The following is a 5000-nucleotide window of genomic DNA, read 5'->3' on the forward strand; positions in this document are numbered from 1 at the left end:
GTGTCGCAGGCACCTATCAGGGTTGCCTGGAGTTGCCCGGCCATTCTTTCGACGTCCTCTGCCTGCTGGAGGGTTGTTTCTTTGAGTGCCTCCATTTTCTCTGTGAGGGCACTCTGAAATACCTCCCAGTTGGCTTTTCGCGTGTTATAGCGTCTTTCCTGAAGCTGCGGTGTGGTGCTTCTCGTCCCGAAGTCGAGGAGCGTCTCCAGTATCCGGTGGTCACTGGAGGTACCATCTTCGCGTATCCTCCAGCCCTTTACAAGGAGTATTGCCTCTGGGCTCGCCATCGTCACGTCTATGTTTGATCGCCCTCGAGTTGTTTCAAACGTGTGGGGTTGTCCTGGTTGATTCAGGACATGGAGACCGTACTGCGCTATGACTGCCTCTAGGGCCTCGCCTCTGTCGTCGGTGCTCCTGCTGCACCACAGCGGTGATTTTGCGTTCGCATCCAGGCCGATGATGATCCTCTTGCCTCTGAGACACCGTAGTACCTTCTCCAACTGTTGCACGCCGACCTCGATGTTTCCTGTCGGCGGAAAGTACAGGCTTGCCGCGTACACCTCTGTTTCCCCGTCGCTTATCTGCACGCAGGAACAGTGTGTTGTGCAGAGTTCGGCGACCTCGAGGGGCGTTAGGGTCTCTGATTTTATCCCTACGGCCGCCATTGGCGGGTTGTGCTTCGACCCTCTGCAGGCGATCGCGACTCCTGTGCCGAATCCGGGTATTTTCCCATCGACGCTGTATGGTTCTTGCATTAATATTATGTCATCCCCATCGGCGTCCATTTGCGTCCGGATCTCATAAGGAGTTGTTTTGGATCGCTGCATGTTGTGCTGCAGGATCCTTATTTCCCTTTTCCTCCCAAGTCCTCTTCTGTCCCTGCGTTGCTCTTTATACATATTGCGTCCTTGCTATTATTGCTTCCAAGGCTTTCGTATACATTGGGCATTTCGCGTTGGAAGCTGCGTGGTCTCCCTTCCTCCCTGCTCTCTTGCAGTTTACGCAGGTGGCGTGCCCATCCTTATCTTTGCACTCTTTAGTGCTGTGCCCACTTTCTGCACAGTGCGCGCAGATTTCGTAGTTAACGCGGCAATATTTTGCCACGTGTCCGTATCCTTGACACTTGTAGCAGCGACTAATTGCTATGTAATCTTTAACTCTACACGCGTTCCATGAGAGGAAGATCTTACCTTTCAGTAGTTTCTCCCTTACCTGGGGGGGCACTTCGATGACCCAGTTCGTCTCCTCTTGATCCTTTCTGCCGGTCCTGAAGCAGAACTTGATGGCTGCAACGTCGTCCTCATTTAGTCTTTCTTGGTTCTGCTTCCTCATGCAGGCCAGGATCTCCTTCTCTGGAATGTCCCTCGGGACGTCGTAGATGATCATCCTGGGGGGTCTCCGCTGCGGCGTGCTAGCTTTTAGTCCAGCCTCCTTTAGTTTCGAGTTCTCGGTGAACTCTTTTAGGCTCTCCGGCTTCGTCGTCTCAACGGCTAGGCCGTTTCCCTTTATTTTCCGGACGGCCGTAACTTGGATTCCTCTCTTGCGGGGATTCACTAGGGTGAACACCGCGTCAAGTGCTTCTTCGCTCGTTTGAATCTCGCCACCTTCTCTTTCCGGTCGAATTATGACCACATTTTTGGGCGGCTTGACCGCCGTCTGCTCGACCTTGTTGCTCGTTATCTTTACTTTTTCGGCGTACGTCGGCTCCCTCTGTTCCTGCTGCGTCGTTCTCAAGACGGCTGTTTCTAGCCGCCTGGTTGCTTTGTTGACGGCGTTCATTATCGCCGTTTCCTTATTCTTCTCATCTCCGGCACTCTGCTCTAGCCTGCCTGTCAGGTAGCTATTATGGAGCAGTAGCTCGTCAACAATGCCCCTCATTTCTTTGAAGTGCCGTAGGATTACTGCGGCGTGTTCCTTGTTTATTTTCCTGGCCGAGTCTAAGCAGAACGCCGTGACCTTCCTCTCTATGTCACTAGCCTGTGCCTTTATATCGGGCACTTGCCGCTTATCCTCCCCGGCCAATCTCTCCTCATCTCTGGGGGGGTTGTTTCTCCCCAGGCCTGCTCTCATCGTCTTCTCTGGTATCCTCGGGCTTGGAGTGGCCTCGTTCTTTTCCATCTGTTTCCTCAGGGGTTGGAGGACCACTCTGGCCTCTGCGCCTGGCGACGAGTGCCCTAGCGTCGGCATCACCGGCTCCTTGCCGCTTCTTGCGGCTGCCGCTGCGGCTGTTCGCTTCCCGGTGGCTATGTCCAGCGGCGTATTGAATCCCCCTCGCGGACTTTCAGTTGGCGCTTTGTTCCCGCGAGCACTCCCGCGCTGAGTCCGGCGGCGTGCTCTTCACAGTTCAAAACCCCTGGGTTTGAATTTGAATTTGAATTTGCCGCCTAGCAGCGTGCTCTTGGTTCCCAAGATGCCCGGGCGGCGGCGCTTCGGTCGCTCGACCCAAGATGGCTGCCGCGCGTCCGCTAACCTATCCTCCCGCACGTGGCACTTTGTTTTGCTTTTCTCGCGCTTATTGCGGCAATTTCCACTAAACTTTCGGTGTGCACTATGTTTTTAGCACTCGCACTATCTATTATTTTAGTTTTCGTGCCCGAGATCTTCGATTTTCGCGTTTTTGTCCGCCACGTGGCCTAACCTCACTTCGCGCACGCGGCACTTTCTTTTGTTTTTCCGCGCTTATTGCGGCAATTTTCACTAAACTTTCGGTGTGCACTATGTTTTTTAGCACTCGCACTACCTATTATTTTAGTTTCATGCCCGAGATCTTCGATTTACGCGTTTTTGTCCGCCACGTGGCCTAACCTCGCTTCGCACACGCGGCACTTTCTTTGCTTTTTCCGCGCTTATTGCGGAAATCTCCACTAATATTTTTGCATGCACTTTATTTTAAGCACTAACTCTGCCTATTGAATTATTTTTCGCTCCCGAGATCTTTGATTTTTCGGTTTTTCCTATCCGTCGCGTCAGCTAACCTCACTTTTCGCACGTGGCGATTTACATTAGCTTTTTTCGCTCTGAATTCGGCGATCTCCACGATTCTTTTTAACTACACGTTTTCCTCGGCACTCCCACTTTGCTTTAAATTAATTTTTACGCCCGAACTTTTTAATTTGCCCGGTTTTTTCGTTTATAGACTGCGGAGCGACGTGCACGCGTCCGTCCCACTTGCCGCCATCTTGGAAACTAGTAGATAGGGACATACATACACACATATATGCAATTTTTGGTAACGGGTACTTTCCCAGACTTTTTGTCCATACAGTAACCCGGGTCCCCTGGACCAATTGGGGTTGGGTAAACGCCCAACCATCGCGCAAGGCACACAGTGCCCTGCTTCCTGGATTAGCTAGGCCTGCAGGGGCTGTCGCTCGTCTCAGGTCGAACGGGGCCCTTTCTAAGCCCTACCGTCTACCGGGACGGTACCGGAGCAGTTGGGACGCTGCTCACACGCCGTAGACCATTCGGTGTAGGACGAACACCTTAACTCGGCCCTCTTGCCAGCATCTTGGCCATCAACCACTGCCACCACGAGTCCATACCCATTTTTGGCCGAGCAGAGGGGTCGCTACTCCCTCCGGGCTATAACTCGACCCGCCCGTGGTACCAGCCTAAGTCGCTGGTGGGACTATCGTGTGGATGTACGGCCACGTCACTACCGGCCCGGCGTCCTGCTAACCGAGCTCGGCAGACCCAGATGGGACTCACGTAAGCGGGGCTTACAGGGCGCCTACAAACCCTGAACTTTCCCCGACGGTCCCACCCTTGGCATCAGGATCGTGGGTGCGCTACTACCCAAGGCCCCTTGGAGAGAGTGAGGCTGCCTCTCTCCGCCGGCAACCTTCCTTGCGGTGTACATAGGGACTCACGTAACGGGACGCTTGTCCCGACGGTCCCCCTGGCTGCGGGAACGTGGGTTTGCCAGCCCCCATAGGCTCGCAAAGCGAGCCCTCCCTGCGGGAAGTAGATAGGGACAGAGGGAATCTCGTTAATCCATTCATGCGCGTCACTAATTAGATGACGAGGCATTTGGCTACCTTAAGAGAGTCATAGTTACTCCCGCCGTTTACCCGCGCTTTTTTGAATTTCTTCACGTTGACATTCAGAGCACTGGGCAGAAATCACATTGCGTCAACACCCTTGGGGGCCATCGCAATGCTTTGTTTTAATTAGACAGTCGGATTCCCCTAGTCCGTGCCAGTTCTGAGCTGAGCGTTGAATGGCGGCCGAAGAGAACGACCGCGACGGTAAAACCGCCACGGAAGCCTCGCAGCAAGGAAGATCCGCGGGAGGCCAAGGCACGGGACCGAGCTCGGATCCGGGGTGCGCGACGATATCCCCCCCGAGAGAGAGATACGCCGCGTCCCGTTCAGCTCGCCCAGGCCCGGCACGTCAGCCAAACCCGCTTCCCGACCAAGCCCGACACGCCCCGCTCCTCAGAGCCAATCCTTATTCCGAAGTTACGGATCCAATTTGCCGACTTCCCTTACCTACATTAATCTATCGACTAGAGGCTCTTTACCTTGGAGACCTGCTGCGGATATGGGTACGAACCGGCGCGACACCTCCACCGTGGCCCTCTCCTGGATTTTCAAGGTCCGAGGGGAAGATCCGGACACCGCCGCAACTGCGGTGCTCTTCGCGTTCCAAACCCTATCTCCCTGCTAGAGGTTTCCAGGGAACTCGAACGCTTATACAGAAAAGAAAACTCTTCCCGGATCTCCCGACGGCGTCTCCAGGTCATTTTGGGTTACCCCGACGAACACTCTTACGAGGGCCCGAATGGTATGCGGTTCCGCTGCCGGGTTCCGGAATAGGAACCGGATTCCCTTTCGCCCAATGGGTGTGTTTCTTTCGCTCAATTTTTATTTGTTTGTTGCAATTTGTATGATCTTAGGACACCTCATCTGCATAGGATTTCTCTTAGGGCTTAGGATCGACTGACTCGTGTGCAACGGCTGTTCACACGAAACCCTTCTCCACGTCAGTCCTCCAGGGCC

At 54.1% G+C, this 5000-nt stretch overlaps 1 pseudogene; it reads right to left on the minus strand.

Annotated features, from left to right (window-relative positions):
• LOC126928149 (large subunit ribosomal RNA) overlaps positions 1–5000 on the minus strand; it is an 11018-nt pseudogene that overhangs the window by 4169 nt on the left and 1849 nt on the right.

The sequence above is a fragment of the Bombus affinis genome, unplaced genomic scaffold (assembly GCF_024516045.1).
Source record: "Bombus affinis isolate iyBomAffi1 unplaced genomic scaffold, iyBomAffi1.2 ctg00000604.1, whole genome shotgun sequence".
Taxonomy (NCBI): domain Eukaryota; kingdom Metazoa; phylum Arthropoda; class Insecta; order Hymenoptera; family Apidae; genus Bombus; species Bombus affinis.